Source organism: Oryctolagus cuniculus, chromosome 7, assembly GCF_051225735.1.
Source record: "Oryctolagus cuniculus isolate XC-2025 breed Fujian yellow rabbit chromosome 7, ASM5122573v1, whole genome shotgun sequence".
NCBI lineage: Eukaryota > Metazoa > Chordata > Mammalia > Lagomorpha > Leporidae > Oryctolagus > Oryctolagus cuniculus.
This window is the reverse complement of record NC_142873.1, coordinates 36190606-36209410: the sequence shown is the minus strand read 5'-3', so window position 1 is coordinate 36209410 and position 18805 is coordinate 36190606. Positions and strand designations below refer to the sequence as shown.

Below are 18805 nucleotides of genomic sequence, written 5' to 3'. Positions count from 1 at the left end.
AGAAAGCACTATTTACAGTGTTAGAGTATTTTCCAGTTTACAATTTACTTTCCTATATATTATCTTATTTCCTGTTTACAACTGGGTAATGCAAAAATTATTGTGTCTGTTCTACAAGTATGGAGTCGAGATAGTTGTTGCAACCCATTTTAAGTTTCCAAGCTAGAAGTTGGTAGGATTGAGAACTCAAACAAACTTTGAATCATGTCCTTTATTGATATATGTGTGCACGTGCACACAATCACACACACATCACTGTTTTTGCAAATATTTAATGTAACATAGTCTCTAGGCAGAATAAGTTGTGCAATTCATTTAACACTTTAAGCAATATTTATTATGCTCCAACCATGTGATAGTGTTCTAGATGCTTAAAATAGTGAACATAAACCCTCTATCTCTGAAACTTAAGTCCTAATGGATGAGACTAACAGCAATAAATAAATGAGATAGTAATATAAGTATAAAGTACACTAGGAAATAACAAGTGTTGTGAACTAGAAGAAGAGGTGGTTTGGAGTCAGGGGATTTATGATCTGTGGTTGGATCAAAGTATATGAGGGAGAAAATAGAAAACAAAGTGTTTGGGGCCGGTGCTGTGGCTTAGCGAGTAAAAGCTGTTGCCTGCAGTGCTGGTATCCCATATGGGCGCCAGTTTGAGTCCTGGCTGCTCCACTTCCAATCCTCTCTGCTATGGCCTGGGAAAGTAGTAGAAGATGGCCCAAGTCCTTGGGCCCCTGTGCCCGCATGGGAGACCTGGAAGAAGCTCCTGGCTCCTGACTTCAGATCGGCGCAGCTCCAGCCATTGCAGCCAACTGGGGAGTGAACCAGTGGATGGAAAACCTCTCTCTCTCTCTCTCTCTCTCTCTCTCTCTCTCTGTCTCTGCCTTTCCTCCTCTATAAGTAACTCTGGCTTTAAAATAAATAAATAAATCTTTAAAAAAGTAAAAAAAAAAAAGAAAATAAAGTGGTCATAGGTATGGATAGAATATGCAGAACAGCACCATTCTAGGAGGATTTTGGTGTTTTTTTTTTTTTGGAGAAATGGAGAGCCATCTGAGGGTTTTAGTAGAGAAGTGATAGGATATGATTAATCTTCAAAGGATCATTTGAGCTATTCTGTTGTTAATAAATTTAGGGGGAGCAAAGAGTAGAAACAAAGAGAGCAGTTAGGGCTATTGCAGTGCATTGATTTTCTAGGGCTGCCACCACCAACTTGGCCACTGGAAATAACAGCAATTTATTCTCTCACAGGTCTGGAGGTGAGAAGTCTGAAGTCAAGGCATTGGTCAGACATGCACTCTCCTTACCCTTTAGTGAAAGATCCTTCCTTGCATCTTCCAGCTTCCTGTAGCTTCAGTCTTTCCCTGGCTTGAGGCAGCATGGCTCCAATCTGTGCCTCTGTCTTCACAAGCCTGCCCCCTCCCTGTGAGTCTCTACATTCTGTCCGTGCATGTCTATTGCTGTGTGCAGATGTCCCCTCTTTATGAAGACAGCAGTCGTGTTGAATTAAGATCCCATTCACACCTCATCATGTCTTGATTATTTCTGTCATGACCTTATTCTAAATAAAGGCACATTCTGCGGTGATGGACGTTAGGACCTTAACATGATCTTTCACAGGGGTGTAGGAGTCTGTGGGAGACATAATTCAACCCATAACATGTACTGATCTGGATGACAAATGGTGGAGCCTTAGTGTTAGGTGCTGTCAGGAGGACCATGAGGAGTGATTCAATTTTGATTGCATTTTTTTATTTTTATTTTATTTTTATTTTTTTTTGACAGGCAGAGTGGATAGTGAGAGAGAGAGAGAGAGACAGAGAGAAAGGGATTTTGATTGCATTTTAAAGGAACCAACAGAAAGTGCTACTAGTGTGGGTATAAAGTATGAGAAAATAGTCAAAGGTGATTCTAATTTGCTGAACACTGGAAGAACAGAGATTCCTAGAGGTGAAACAAATTTTAGGGGAGAGAGGAAGACCAGGAGTTCAGTTTTTGATATGCTGAATTTGAAAAAAAATCCTTCAAAGAGAGATGTTGAGTGGGAAGATGCATGAGTCTGGAAGCCAGGAGACAGATCTAGATTGAAGGTATGAAATGCTTAAATTTACATATCTTTAGCATATAGAGGAAAGTTAAAGCTAAATGAATGATTGAGCTCTCCAGGGAAGTGATTATAAGTAGAAGAGATGACCAAGGTCAAAGCTCTGGGCCAATTTAACTTGAAGAGATTGGGTAGAAGAAGAGGAACCATCAAAGAAGAGTGAGAAGGACAGTCAGTGTGGTTTGATTTGGTTGTCCTGGGACTAGGTACCAGTGCAGCCGTGCTGAAGTGGTGGAGCCTTTAAGGGGTGGGGCCTAGTGGAAGATGACTGGGTCATGGTGCATTGCTCTCAGAGACACGGATACTGGGCTCTTGAAGTGGGTTAATTCTAGAGAGGATGGCTGTTGATAAGAAGCCAGTTGGCTTCTTCATCTTGCTCTCTCACCCCCAAGGCTTATCATGAAGCCCCACTACCCACCTCACTCATGTAGTCCTTCCATGATGCCAAGTTATGATGTAACCAGAAGACCCTCACCAGAGCCACTCAGCTGCTATAACCATGCTGTTGAACCTCCAGAATTTTCTTTTCTTTTATTTCTTTTTTTTTTTAAAGATTTATTTATTTATTTGGAAGTCAGAGTTACATATAGAGAGGGAAGACAGACAGAGAGATCTTCATTCCTCTGATTCACTCCTCAACTCAATGACCAGTGCTGGGCCAGGCCAAAGCCAGAAGCCAGGAGTTTCATCTGCGTCTCCCACATGGGTGTCAGGGGCCCCAACCTTGGGCCATCTTCTGCTGCTTTTCCCAGGTCACTAGCAGGGAGCTGGATCAAAAGTGGGGCTGTTGGCACAAAACCACTGCCCATATGGGATGCTGGTGTCACAGGTGGTGGCTTTATCTGCTATGCCACAATGCTAGCCCCTAGAACTATTTTCTTTATAAAGTACCCAGCCTCAGGTGTTTTATTATAACAACAGAAAATGCACTAAGATAGCAAGAGAAAAACCAAGAGAGTGAGGGGTCTTGGAAGCCAAGTGAAGGCAGCACAAAAGGCAGAGGAAGTGGCCAACTGTGTTAAGAGCTGCGCACAGTTCAGGTGAAATGGAGGGGCAGCACTGATCACCAGGTTAGGAACAGAGATGTTTCCATGACGTCAACAAGAATTGCTCTGGAGAGGTGGTGGAGACGGGCTTTTCAGAGTGGATTTCAGAGAACGTGGGATTTGGGGACAGCAAGTGAAGACAATGCTTTTGAGGAATGGAATGGTAGCATGGGGGGAAAGTGGAGTCGAGAACGATTGCCTTCTGTTTCCCAAGTGTGGGAAAAGCAACAGCATGTTTGTACATTAACTTGGCAATGAACAGGAGCTGCTTACCCATCTCCTTTTATGACTGTGCCCTGCCCTCCTAACTCTCCCACATACCCTCACATTCAGGTAGCCTTCTCTTTCTCCGCTCAGGCTTGGTATCCTGGTGTAATGTCCCCTGCTCTGGACTACCTCCCTCTCACTGTCTTCAACTGATTCTTTTTTTTTTTTTCAGTTTTCTAGTGTGCTTCTCTCTAAAATGGCATTATTAGATAATTTCTCTACACACCTCCCAGGGTATAGGGAATGGCTGACATTGTATCATGGAGGTGAACATGCTTTGCCAGCTCTGAGACCATGCACACATATTCTAAAAAAATGGATTTATAAAATCAATTCAACAGCATCCAGTGTCTACAAGAGGCAAGAGTTCTTTCCTCTTATATCCTTAAATTTTTTTTTAAAGATTTATTTTACTTATTTGAAAGACAGAGTTACAGAGACAGGTAGAGACAGAGAGAGAGTCTTCCATCAGCTTGTTCACTCCCCAAATGGCAGCAATGGCTGGAGCTGAGCTGATCCAAAGCCAGGAGTCAGGAGCTTCTTCCAGGTCTCCTACATGGATGTAGGGACTCAAGGACTTGAGCCATCCTCTGCTGGTTTCCCAGGCACATTAGCAGGGAGCTGGATTGGAAGTGGAGCAGCCGAGACTTGAGCCTGCGCCCATATGTGATGCCGGCTCTGCTAGGCCAGTGCTTTAACCCGCTGTGCCACAGCGTCCCCCATAACCTTTGTCTTGGTCAGATCTTCCTTCTCCTTTTCTATTTAAGTAGCTTACTAAATGGTTGCTCCTGTCTCAGATACTTTCTGCTTCTACTCCACCTCCTCTGCTACCATCAGAATCCCTTTTCCAAAATGCAAAATTAACCCAGTGCCTTCTCTTGTTTAAAACTTTTTGATGGCTAAAGCTTTTTCAAAAAAAGTTTATTATCTTTTGCATGTATCCATTTGCCTCTCTTTGTTTTGTTCACCTGTTTTGTTTGTTTGGTCTACCCCTTTATTCTGTGCCCAAAATCAATTTTTGTTCATATTTCATCGCCAAGTTCCAATGACTTGTTATCCACTAAGGCTTTTCTGACTCTTCTACCTAACCTCTTGTGGAATTAATTATGCTTGCTTTTGTACTCCAAAACCATTTTATAAACAGCACTGTAATTATTTTTCAAGTACATATTTGGTTTTTCTGTTACACTATTTCATCTATTAAGGTAGAGACTGTCATAAAATTCCTTTAGCTTTCACACTACCTAGTACAGTTCCTGGCACACAATAGGGACTCACCAAACTGTGTTAGAGTTCCCCATGTGTGCTGACTTTGTACTTCCCGAGGCTGTGTAGTCCATAGGCTGGCGGTGGGTGTAGTTGTGGCAACTTTGTTTCCTTGTCACTGTGTGTTTTCCTTCCCTGTGGGTGTAGTTGTGGTAACTTTGTTTCCTTGTCACTGTGTGTTTTCCTTCCCTGTGGGTGTAGTTGTGGTAACTTTGTTTCCTTGCCACTGTGTGTTTTCCTTCCCTGAAGATTCTGCTTATCTACAGTTAAGGCTTTGCATAAATAAGGTCCTTCTCTGCTAACAGAGGTGTCCCCTCCGCTACCACTCTGGCTTCTCCTATTGTAGCAGCATTGTGAAAACGCATGGAAGTCATTACTGTCCTTAGTTCCAGGGAGAAACATGTTGCAAATGTCACAAAGACCAGAGAGAGAATGCCAGTGACTAAGATGAAGGTAAGGAGGATATTTTTGGTGTGAAGAGCCTGCTTGCCCCTTCTGAGGTGAGCAGAGACTCATTCACCTTTCATGCAATTAAGAAACAACTTTCCTTTATCTCTGGAAGGGTCTGCAAATGAGATTCCTTTGTTAGTGCTCAGCCAGCAAGACATACAGGGCTTTTTATGCCTGTAAGTTAAAATGCAGTTTCCAAATGCAATTCATAGCTTGTGTTATTTTCACTACTGAGCCCTTCTTCCGTTCTAGATAATGAAACTTACTTCTCTGGGTGACCTTTAAGCCAACTCTGATAATTACCAAGAAGCCACCGACCCACCAACGAAATTGGAAGCACTTCAGACCCCTAGATCGTGTGCTAATCTGAGACAGGCTAAAATTAGGCCCCATCTTTTATATTTGAATTACGATACATCCCCAGTGCCCTCAGTCATTGAGCCACTGTCTGTGCAATTCCTGTGACCTAGAGGAAATAAGGGAGAGGAGTTGCACACTAGATAGGATACAAGAGTTTAGGAGGCTGCAGAATAGGGTGACCTTTTATGAAGGCTGCATTAGGCTTGGGTTCAGTCACAGTTTTTAAAAAAACTATTTTAGCTTGGGAATGTAGAGGTTGTTGGCATTTATCGATATTTAGGGATAGACATTTCTTATGCTCTTTCCCTATTTTATCTGGAGCCTGTTCCTTCGAATTGACACAGAAAGCCCTGGGTATGAGTCAGGGGATTTGGGTGTGAGTACTAATTCTGCCTTCTTCCTCCCGGATGCCTCTGAACAAACCGCTGCTCTCCTGTGCACTCCCATCTGCTCTTCTCTAAATGGTGACAGGGATGCCTGTCTGTTCAAAGGTTTGTTGTGAGGATCAAACCCATCCTGTTTGTGGGTTGGGAAGTACTGTTCTCACGCACCCTGTTGTGAGTAAGCTGTGGGCCTTGTTCTGGTGGGATTTCCTCTGAAACCATGAGACAGCATGGGCTTAAGTACAACTGTGCCCATCCAATAACAAAGCCTGTGTCACAGATCAGAGAAGTCCCCTGGGAGTTAGAGTATTTTTCTAAACACCAGATCATTCTGCCTCCCAATTCAACTTATGGGTGAATGAGGGCTGAGTGAGTCAGCCTGTCTTTTTAAGGAATCAATATTATACTGTTTCTGAAAAGACTCTTGTCCTTGAGGATCTCTAAGTGTTGAGATGCAAATAGTTGACGCACAGGAAACAGTGAGTCCCTAAAGCCGCATCACAACTGAGATCATGAGCGGAGGCATTGAGTGCTGATGGGGAAAGCCTTGGAAGCGGTGGATTTTAGGTCAAGTTTGAAAAAAAGGATCCTTACAACTTACAAGCTATGTGAGCTTGGGCAATTTACTGAATCTCCCTGAGCATCAATATTTCATATACAAATTTAATATTAATATACTCGTATTGTGGTTATTATGAGGTTTAAATAAGATAATGTTACCAAAATACTTGGCAAAGAGGATGACTTGTAGAGGAGGTCATTTAACACAGTAATTAAGACATGACTTGGGATACACATTTCCAGTGTTGGAATGCTTGAGTTCAAGTCTTGGCTCTGCTTCCAATTCCAACATCCTGCTAATACCCATTTTGGGAGGCAGCAGGTGATGGCTTCACTACTTGGGTTTCATGTAGGAGACTTGAGTTAAATTCTGAGCTTCTGGTGTTGGCTTAGTCCAACCCTGGCTGTTGTGGGTATTTGGGGAGTGAATTAGTGAATGTAAGATCTCTCTCTCTCTCTGCCTCTCAAATAAAATGAAATAAAGTTATGCTTAAAAGTACATGTACACAAATGAAGCTGACTAAATAAAATAAGCCAAATAAATATAATAATAAAATGAATACAATTTTGGAAATAAAAATAAGTAATGAGTAAATAAACACAATTGATGGAAGCTACTATTATTAGCACAAAACAACTTTAGTGAAGTTTACTGAGGTTGGTGGGAGTCTATAGGCTGGGTGGTGCCTTACAGATGAGTTCACAGACAGTAAGACCCTGGATTTTGGCTGAAATTCAGGAACAAGGATAAACTAGAGGAGAATTAATCTTGTTAGAATAACTCAAACAGGACCTAAAACCAAGGACCAGGACAACAGGTCAGTTGTAGAGGAGCAGGCCCACGAGAATAGGTGAGAAGTTCTGAGATCTGGACAACCTAACAACCCAGGTCTGAATGTAGGGGCCCTGGGATTTGGTGCTGGCTGGAGAAATAGGACAGGGTTGAGAAATCCCTCACTCTGAATGCACCCAGGACCTGGAGCAATTTGTTGCCTCCTTTCTGATGTGGAGATAAGAGGATCCAGCCAAGAGGGAAGCTGGAGCAAGGAAGTGAGCCTGCTAGAAGACTGTTTCCGGCAGGGGCGGCAAGTTCAAACAGTTGTGTGGCTATGAGTCAAGTTGGAAAGAACAGGAAAGAGGTTTAATTGGAGAAGAAGGGTGTGTCTTGAGGTGGAGGTGTTTGAATTTTATCAAATTGGACAGAGGAACATGCAGTAATTGAGTGAAGACAGAGACAATGAAGGATGAGATCTGGTACAGACTACTTCAATGGCAATGCGCAGGATGGATAAGTGTGGGACAAGGAAGAAACTGAGGGCAGCGGGTCAGAGGTCAAGGAATTTGTGACCAGTTGGAGATGCAAGTGTGAAAGGTAAAGCGTTCAGAATTCAGACAAGACTTGGAGCAGGGCAGGCTTCTGGGAGTGAGGTGGGATCCCTTCTGTGCCTGCGCTGGTTCTCATCCCACTGAGTTCATCTTATGCAGAACTGAGGCTTCCAGAGAGATCTCCTCAGTCCCCCAACCAGGTGAGGCGTGCAGAGCCCGAAGGAAGCATCATTAAGAAGGAAGGCTCCAGGGAGCTTTCTGCTCCTCAGAGCTTTGTAGCTCCCGGAGAGTGCTCATTACTGTGGACCAGGATCAAAAGTGCCTGATCAGGCGTGAGCCCTTCAACCTCTTTTGAATAGGCAGGACTTCTCTTAGCCAGCTTCTCTTTTTAGTTTTTTTTTTTTTTTTTTTTTGACAGGCAGAGTGGACAGTGAGAGAGAGACAGAGAGAAAGGTCTTCCTTTTGCCGTTGGTTCACCCTCCAATGGCCGCTGTGGCTGGCGCACTGCGCTGATCCGATGGCAGGAGCCAGGTGCTTCTCCTGGTCTCCCATGGGGTGCAGGGCCCAAGCACTTGGGCCATCCTCCACTGCACTCCCGGGCCACAGCAGAGAGAGCCAGGTTCTCTAGTTGGCAAGATGCTTGAAAACACAATGAGAGAGGAGAGAAAATTAGGAAGGGTGTTAATGAGAGGCAATGGGATATCCAGAAGGGCTCCCTTTCAGCACAAGTTAAAGGATGATGAAAAATAATTGCAAAATATAAACCTGCCGTGGAGTGGGAGACAACAAGGACTATAGCCTCTCACAGAACATAAAAACATCTTCAGAATCTTGTGAGATGCTGTCAACACCCACTCATCACTATTTTATTTTTCCCAAGATATATGGCAGCTGAGAAGTGATTCAATAATATCTTCTAACCCCTCTTTAGATAGAATAGTTTTGTTGAAAGATCACATGATGAAATGTCAGATTCTCAAACAAAAGCAATTTAATGTAGGAAAAGACAGAAAATCATGACTTGGCATACCTGAGCTCTAATCCCACCTGGACTCTTTAGGAGTGCTGGGACCATGGTCATATCTAAGTCCCTCTCTGGTCTTTGTGAAAACTATAAAATATTGGAATATTTCTTATAACTTTAGCATTTAATAATTATGAAATCTATAATAATGAAAAATACAACAGATCATTATTTTTAATTTAAAAATCAGTACTTTTTTAATGAAAAGTGAGTCACAGATAAATAAACTAAAGTAGAGCTATTTTCTTTTTTTTTCTTTTGACAGGCAGAGTGGACAGTGAGGGAGAGAGACAGAGAGAAAGGTCTTCCTTTTGCCGTTGGTTCACACCTCCAATGGCCGCGCGGCTGGTGCACCGGCTGATCCAAAGCCAGGAGCCAGGTGCCTTTCCCGGTCTCCCATGCTGGTGCAGGGCCCAAGTACTTGGGGCATTCTCCACTACACTCCCAGGCCACAGCAGAGAGCTGGACTGGAAGAAGAGCAATTGGGACAGAATCTGGTGCCCCGACCGGGACTAGAACCTGGAGTGCCGGCGCTGCAGGTGGAGAATTAGCCTGTTGAGCCGCAGTGCCGGCTGAGTAGAGCTATTTTCAATAACTTGCCCAAGCTCCATCCTTGGTGGTACTGGGATTTGGAACAAAACAATTTGATACTGACCAGAGCTTACATCTGCTACAAAACTGCCTCTAGTTAAAGGAATTGTCCAGAGCCTGCTCTTCAGTACCACTGTGATGCACCAAGTGTCATAACCATTAGCATCCCTCTTGAACATGATATAGTAGAATAGTGACTCGGCAATAGAGAAAATTTATTTAATAGGTTAAGGAATCATCTGAAGAAGGCAAAAAATCCAATATCATGTGTCTTGTTGTGAAATAAGTCTTTCCCTAATTAGGAAACTCTAATCACAAAAATCTCTCCAACTTGGAAAAGAGCTGGCGGTCTTCAGTGAGTGTAAATGTGCAGCTTGAGGAGTGGGGGAAACATGAAATGAAAGCTTCTGAAGCTATTTTGGGAACCCAAATGCCAACCACATTTAAAGAAGCCTGAGTTGTACCTTAGAATACGCTTGCTGAAAGAATGTTGGCCTTCGGGGAACCTAACACCTATTCCCATCTCTGCCATAATTGTGTACAAGACCAGGGGTATGTCTTGGTACCTCTTTGAACGTCAGTAAAATGGAGAATGGGATTAACTGGTATATCAGTATTCTGTTATCATTAACAATCTCTTGTGGAATTCTAAAGACCCACCCCTTTAAAGTAAAAGTGATGGAGATGATGAATCTAGAATGAAGAATGGATATGGCACCCTGGGCCTCTTCTCCAGTCTCCTCCCTGACCTCTCTCAAAAGACCTTTTTGTCTGCCTGGCTAAGTAGAGGTGCTTGCAAAGTGATGACAGAATACATCTGTTTGTTTCTCAAAATTTCTGTGAGGCCAGACATAACAAAGAAAGCAGTGCGAGATTGGCATTGCGGTGTAGCAGGTAAAGCTATGCCGCTGCAATGCCAGCATCCTATATGGGTGCCAGTTTGAGACCCAGCTGCTCCACTTAAGATCCAGCTCTCTGTTTATGAGCCTGGGAAAGAAGCAGAGGAAGATGACGCAAGAACTTGGGAGACCCAGATGAAATTACTCTGGTTTGACCAGGCCTGGACTTTGAGGCCATTTGGGGAGTGAACAAACAGATGAAAGATATCTCTCTCTGTTTCTCTCTCTCTTTGTAACTATGTCTTGCAAACAAATAAATAAACAAATCTTTAAAAAAAGAATTGTGATATCTATTTTTGAATTTTAAGCTGAGCTCTCATTTAACTCCATAATCTTGATCCCAAACCTTCATTGAACTCTGAAATACCCATCATGTTGAGTCACTGAGACCATGTGAACTGAAGGCACTAGGATAAGTTCCATAGAGCAAACCAGTGTGGGAATGAGGAGTGCATGGAAGGCAAAAGCAATGGAACATAGATGAAAAATTTATTCTATCATCTTATCATAATAAAACAATGGAATAAGTATTGCTCATCCATGACAGTTAAACTTGTTAAGTGAAAGGAGGGTGGAGATCTTTGTAATCCCTGAATCAAGCTTACATCACATATACCTGGTGATTTATGTTATCATCACAGAGATTCAAGACATGATGCTTCCTAGTACACAAGACTACCTAGAAAGTACTCTTGACCTTCAAAAAGATCAGAATCTGATCCACCATCTGGATCTATCACTTTACTGAAACTATAGAGACTAAAAGGGCCATGTTAAACAGTACCACTAGGAAGCAGCAAAATTCAGTGAGAAATTCTATAGCATAAATGACCCTGATATTCAATAAATACCTATGAAAAGGGGCAAAAGAAGAAAAGACAATCTCAAAGCTTAAAAAATATTGACATTATAATTAAATGCAATGCATGGACACCTTAGATCTCAATTAGAAAAAAAGGACTCTAAAATAAATCGTAATTGTGAAAATTTGGGAAGCAATCAGGTATTTGATAACATTAAGAAATTATTTATAGATGGTAGTGATATTGTGATATATTAAAAGTCCTAATCTTTTAGAAATGCATATGCTATTAGGGTTTCCTGGAGAGACAGAATCAATACATTGTGTGTATGTGTGTGTGTGTGTGTGTGTGTGTAGCTGCTAGATGTGTGAATGAAAGGGATTTATGAAAAGAATTGGCTTACATGGCTGTGGAAACTAGGCAGTCCCTCAAAATATTTTCTGCGAGCTGGAGAACATGGAATACCTATGGCATGGCTCTGTTCAAGTCCAAAGGCCACAGAACCAGAGAAGCTGAAGTCTGAGTCCTCAGGATACTGGTACAAGCCCAAAGACTGAGGGACTGGAATTTTATTGTCCAAGAGCAGGAGAAGAAAGGTATCTCATCTCTGAGAGATAGAGTGAGAGAGCGACAGAGAGAGAGAGAGAGAGAGAGAGAGAGAGAGAGAGAGGAATCCTGCATCCTCTTGTTTTGTGTTTTATCCTGGCCCACTGCCAGTTGGGTGATGATGTTCACAGTGAGGGGAGATTTTTCTCAGTCCTCCAACTCACACAACAATTTCCTCTGAATGCATCCTCTCAGACACACCCAGGAATAATGCTTTCCCAGCTATCCAGGCATCCCTTAATCCAGTCATATTGACACCTGAAATTAACCATTCCGCATACTATATTAGTTGACTAGTGTTGTGTAACAAATTACTACCTGCTTAAAAGCTTAAAACAACACACACTTATTATCCCACACTTTTGCATGTCGGTTCTGAGTACAGGTCGATTGGGATCTGTAAGTCTGTAATCAAGGTGTCCACCAGGGATTGGGGGGGGTCCCATCTGTGGCTTAACTAAGGAAAGGACCACCTCCAAGTTGATGCACTCATTGGCAGAATTCAGTTCCTTACAAATTACAAGACAGACGTTCTCTGGCTATCAACTAGAGGATGCCCTCTGTATTCCTTTTCATGACAGCTGCTGCTATAAAGCCACATGGAAAGAGTTTCCTAAAAGGACGGATACTACAGTCTTGTTATTGTAGCATGTACACACGGTTGTGTACACTCTGTTCTTTTTGATTCAAAGTGAGTCACATGTCTTGCTTCTCTCGAGAGGAGGAAATTGCACCAAAGTGTGAATGCTGGGAAACAGGAATCACGGGATCACCTTCGAGTCTGTTCACCATATATGCTGATATTTTTATGAGCAAAATACTATTTTTTAAAGATTTATTTATTATTATTTATTTGAAAGGCAGAGTTACAGAGAGGCAGAGGCAGAGGCAGGGAGAGAGAGAGAGACAGAGACACAGAGAGAGGTCTACCATTTTGTTGGTTTACTTCCCAGATGGTCGCAACAGCTGGAGCTGTCCCAATCCTAAGCCAGGAGCCAGGAGCTTCTTCCGGGTCTCCCACATGGGCACAGGGGCCAAGGACTTGGGCCATCTTCTGCTGCTTTTCCAGGCCATGGCAGAGAGCTGGATCAGAAGTGGAGCAGCCAGGACTTAAATTGATACCCGTTTGGGATGCCGGCGCTGCAAGCAGAGGCTTTACCCACTATGCCACAGTGCTGGTCCCCAAAATACTATTTTTAGGAATAATATTATGTCTTGGATTTTCTTTAAAATAATCTAGTTATAGTAGGAAGTGAGGGTTATTGATTTAAAATTTATACATTGGTCATTGTTGAAACTGGGTACATGACTGATTATACTCTTCTGCATTGGTTTGTTAATTTTTATAATGAAATGAAAGACAATATCTAATACATTCCTTGGAAAAAAAAGCACTCAGAAATAGGAGGGATTAGCAGAAGTACGAGCACCCCAGAGATCCTTGGAGACACTGAGAAGGTTGAGTTTCCTGATGTAGAGAAGATGGACATTAAGTCAACTTCTACTTACATATCAAAAAACAAGATGACTTCAGCAAACTGGAGAACTCCAGGACGTCAGACGTTGACATTTAGATTGTGCAAAATTCATTTTATGAAAAGCGCCTGGTATGTGACAGGTATTAATAAATCCTCTCACAGATACCACACAAGATGTTATTGGAGGCCGGCACCAAGGCTCAATAGGCCAATCCTCCACCTGCGGCGCCAGCACACAGGATTCTAGTCCCGGTCGGGGCACCAGATTCTGTCCCGGTTGCCCCTCTTCCAGGCCAGCTCTCTGCTGTGGCCTGGAAGTGCAGTGGAGGATGGCCCAGGTCTTTGGACCCTGCACCCCATGGGAGACCAGGAGAAGCACCTGGCTCCTGGCTTCGGATCAGCGCGGTGCGCCAGCCGCAGCGGCCATTAGGGGTGAACCAATGGAAAAAGGAAGATCTTTCTCTCTGTCTCTCTCACTGTCCACTCTGTCCAAAAAAAAAAAAAAAAAAAAAAAAAAAGATGTTATTTGAGATGTAAAAGTAAACACACATGGATCCACTTCCTGAAAACTTTGTCCTTCCTCTTGCTCCTTCTTTCTGACTGCCGATCTCCATCATTTTTATCCTTTTTTTCCCTTAAAGTTTCATATATTTACTTGAAAGGCAGAGTTACACAGAGAGAGGGAGAGACAGAGAGAATGATCTTCCATCCTCTGATTCTCTCCTCAAATGGCCGAAATTGCTGGAGCTTGACCAAGCAGAAACCAGGAGCCAGGAGTTTCTTCCAGACCTCCCCTGTGGGTACAGCAGCCCAAATACCTGGGCCACCCTCTTCTGCTTTCCCAGATGCATTATCAGGGGGACTGGACTGAAAGTGGGCAGCTGGGACTTGAACTATTACCCATATTTTTTGGATGCTGGGGTCCCAGGTGGTGGCTTTACACTGAATGTAAAGGAATATCTAGAATACATTCTCCTCTACTGAACATGGTAACTAATTACTTCTTGAAAAAGAGCTGGGCCGATCCAAAGCCAAGAGCCAGGAGCTTTACAGTATTTACAATGCTGGTCCCAATCATTTTTTATTCTTAAGCTACCCTTTGTATCTAGATGGCATTAAATCTATTGTAAAAACTTCTAATTGATTATATGTAAAACATATTCAAGGATGCTTCCAGTGCTCCATAGGTGACTTTGGGTGGTGCCTTCATCACCTCGGAACTTCTCAGTAACATGCCAAGTATTAGAGATGAAGGGAGGTGAAAACTCTGCCCCTCCATGCTGCATTTTCTCAAAGGAACAGGTCACATAAAGTCTATGAAAAGTGGTAGTAATTAGGGTCGGCGCTGTGGCGTAGAGGGTAAAGCTGCCGCCTGCAGTGCCAGCATCCCATACGGGTGCCGGTTCGAGTCCTGGCTGCTCCACCTCCGATCCAGTTCTCTGCTATGGTCTGGAAAAGCAGTGGAAGCTGGCCCAAACCTTGGGCCCCTGTGCCTATGTGGGAGACCTGGAAGAAGCTCCTGGCTCTTGGCTTTGGATCGGCCCAGCTCTGGCTGTTTCAGCCATTTGGGGAGAGAACCAGTGGATGGAAGCCCTCTCTCTGTAACCCTGCCTTTCAAATAAATAAATAAATAAATAAATAAGTCTTTTTCAAAAAGTAATTAGTTACCACGTTCAGTAGAGGAGAATATATTCTAGATATTCCTTAGAAGGTCAGCGTTCAGGGAAATAGGAAAAGGAAAGAGGCTTTGCTTTGTCCCAGAAACCCCTCTCAGATGGGTAAGAACACAGACATGGATAATTAGAGGAGACACACACTCGAGTGCTTGTTGTTATTCCTGTGGCTGCCTTTTAACTTGCTGCACTTATCTCATTAGCAGGTGATGAGAAAGAATATGCTGTCCCTGGGTCTTGCATTTCCTGGAATTGATGTGCTTTCAGAAGGGCACTGGGTGCTGAGAAAGTAATCCAAACAAAAAAGAACCAGATGCATTCCACCTGCAAGACCACCGGTGTTTTCCCATGTAATCTTCATTATTCAAGGTAAGAGCCACAGTGGCATAGGATGAGAAGCAGCAAGCCTGAGTGCTCATTCTGAGAAAATTTCATCAAGGACACAAGGCGGGCTGGCGCTGTGGTATGACTGGTAAAAACCACCACTTGCAGTACTGGCATCTCATATGGGCACCGCTTCGAGTCCCGGCTGCTCCACTTCTAATCCAGCTCTCTGCTATGGCCTGGGAAAGCAGTAGAAGATGGCCCAAGTGCTTGGACCCATGTGGGAGATCTGGAAGAAGTTCCTCTCTGTAACTCTGCCTTTCAAATAAGTATATAAATCTATAATATCCCTTCTTGTATTCTTTTCCTCATTTCCCCCTTCCCCTCTCCCCACACACATACACACTTTTTTTTCAAGTTCTTCATGATTTTCTGAGTTGAGCAATTATATATTTATTTACCACCAAATAATAAATGATTACTAATTTATTCCCACAATCATGGATGGAGTGCAAGTTCATGTGCAAGTGACTCTGAGAGGAATTAGCATACAAAGGTGACTAAGACATTGTCTGTGGTCCAGCTAGGACACACACGCTTTGAAGGATGAAATAACAGGTATCATCAAAATGATAGTTATTGATTATTGTGTGGCTAGTGTCAATCAGGACCTCACATGTTATCTCATTTATTTCCCAGTCATGCAAAGTAACAGCGAATGATAAATGGTTCTCATTTTACACATGAGGAAACATTAGTAGATCTGGATAATAGTACTGAGAACACAGGGCCAGCATTGTGCTATAGGCCCGTGATGCCAGCATCCTATATGGGTGCTGGTTAGAGTCCTGGCTGATCCAGCTCCATGCTAAGGGCCTGGGAAAAGTAGAAGAAGATGACCCAAGTACTTTGGGCCCCTGCCACACATGTGGGAGACTTGGATGAAGCTCATGACTCCTGGCTTCAGCCTGCCTAGCCCTGTTCCTTGTGGCCATCTGGGGGAGTGAGCCAGTGGATGGAAGATCTCTTTCTCTCTCGCCTTCTCTCTCTGTAACTTTGACTTAAATCAATAAGTAAATCTTTTAAAAAATATAGTACTGACAACAATGACTCCATTGTTAAGTATTATAAGTAAGTAATTATAAGTAGTAATTAAAGGATGTGGATGAACAAGTTTACCCAGCTATTCAGTTGAAGACTCTGGTCTTGATTCCAAGTCTATTTTCCAGTACTTAATGTCTATCATTGTCTCTTACTCCATCATCTCAATGTTCGGAAAGGGAAAAATAGCTCCCAAATCCTCAACCATCTTACAGATATAAGTGAACATTCAAGACTTGGAAAATTCAATGCATAGCCAAGTGGGGGCTATTCTCTAAGCAATGCCTTTAATGGGATTCTCTTGCTATAGAGTAATTCAGTTCAGAGAGATGTCCAACTGCAAATAATACAATTTAGTCAATTTGTAGCAAAATAGAACTGAATGGATATATAAATCTTTACTCTTGTAGGAAAGGGTTGTCTTTCTTCTATATCTCCATCACATATTGCCCTTTAGTGACAAGTGTTTTTCTTTGATCTCCTTGTTAACAGTTTAAACCACTTTACACATTGGGGCATGCATGAATACGTGGAAGTAAAAAGGTACCACTGGATGTCCTTCTCAGAGATGCTCACATTCTATGAAGTTCCTGGACCTGAATCAGAAACTCATGATTCATCCCTACAGAGACTCCTCTTTATGCTCCAGCAGCTCAGAACATAAGCAGGGCAGCCAGTGGATGTCAAGATTATAGCTTGAATGGGAGACCAGGAGAAGCACCTGGCTCCTGGCTTCGGATCAGCACGGTGCGCTAGCCGCAGTGTGCCAGCCGCGGCGGCCATTGGAGGGTGAACCAACGGCAAAAGGAAGACCTTTCTCTCTGTCTCTCTCTCTCCCTCACTGTCCACTCTGCCTGTCAAAAAATTTAAAAAAAAAAAGATTATAGCTTGCGAGATTCCAGACTTCTCATAGGACTGGGAAGCATGCAGCAAAAGCAAGAAAAGTATAGAATTTGAGGGTTCTAGTTTGGTCTCTTTTTTGACTTTTATAGTTGTACCAATTTTGTTATTTCAAGGTCTTGCTCTCAGATAATGATTTAGAAACATATATAAGCCGGCACCGCAGTTCACTAGGCTAATCCTCCGCCTTGCGGCGCCAGCACACCGGGTTCTAGTCCCAGTCAGGGCGCCGGAGTCTGTCCCTGTTGCCCCTCTTCCAGGCCAGCTCTCTGCTGTGGCCTGAGAGTGCAGTGGAGGATGGCCCAAGTGCTTGGGCCCTGCACCCACATGGGAGACCAGGAGAAGCACCTGGCTCCTGCCTTCGGATCAGTGCGGTGCGCTGGCCGCGGCGGCCATTGGAGGGTGAACCAATGACAAAGGAAGACCTATCTCTCTGTCTCTCTCTCTTTCTGTCCACTCTGCCTGTCAAAAAATAAAAAATAAATAAAAAATAAAAATATGTATAAGATAAAAGTCAACACAATTTGAATTCTTCAGAGTTCTATCATAAAGAAACATGGCAACGAAAGGCCTTGAGGTTAAAAAAGCAAAACCCCAGGAATGAACAGATAAACATTAAGATACATACTTGGGCAAAAGATTCACCCAGCATTTTTTAAAACCACACTATGAAAGTGTCTGATTGTAACAGCATTTTCTCATGATGGAATAATTTTTAACACAGTAATTTTTCTAGCCCAGAGGAAGAAATGTGGATCAAACATAGCACTAAGATCAAAGACACCTAGGTCATGTTCAGACTTTATTTCCGACTAACTCAACGAAATTTTGAAATCCACATATAGTTTTTTTCATAACACATTTCCATGAACTTTTTGGACACCCCTTATATGCATGAATTTCAATATTTTTTGCACCAAAAGTAAGCTTATCCTTTAATTCCACTTTCCCAGAAAAATTTTTTTGGGAGGGGCATCATATGTATGAACTGCTGTAAATTAATCTCTTTAAGCCTGAATTCCCTATTTGGCCAAGTGAACGCATTTGACTGCCTACACTAAAATGATCACATTCTCATATTCTTGCTGTCAGAGTCTACTGATGGTGATTGTGGAAACCTGGCTCCATCTTAAATCCTAACTGTGGTACTTTGGAACCATCTGTTTTCCGCAATGCACCAGTTCCCTCTCTCTGTCTATACCTAGACCCTTAATATTGGACCTGTGCAGTGGAAGTTCCATAAATCATTCTGAACTGGGTGACAGTTCTGTTACCAAGCAATCCCATGTATCTGACAGTCCTCTCCACTTGCAGATTCCCCAAGATAAAGAGGAGATGAGGCACTGGCTGCATAATTATCTGGAGGAATTGCTATTTTTCTAGTCACACAGAAATATTTAAAAGGAATCTACATGTTCTATTTGATAAAGACCAATTCACTTCCAGATAATTTTGACTACATAAGATTTTTCACTATTGCATTAACAAGAGCATGTTCTGCTCTAGAAATAATCCTTTAATATCTCCCTGACACAATCAGTTTTCAAATACAAGCTTGGACCAGTGCTTGGGCAGGGCTAATAGGAGAAGCATGCTTTTGCATAAACAGGAGCTTATATTTGAAAAGAATACATTAACCT

The 18805-nt window shown here is 42.7% G+C and overlaps 1 long non-coding RNA gene across 1 annotated transcript; it reads left to right on the top strand.

The window, feature by feature from the left end:
* Positions 1–4972: 4972 nt before the first annotated feature.
* LOC149125411 (uncharacterized) lies at positions 4973–17677 on the top strand. Its single transcript, XR_016211412.1, has 3 exons — positions 4973–5139; positions 15044–15209; positions 16758–17677. It is a non-coding gene; the product is annotated as an uncharacterized LOC149125411 (long non-coding RNA).
* The last annotated feature ends 1128 nt before the right edge of the window (positions 17678–18805 follow it).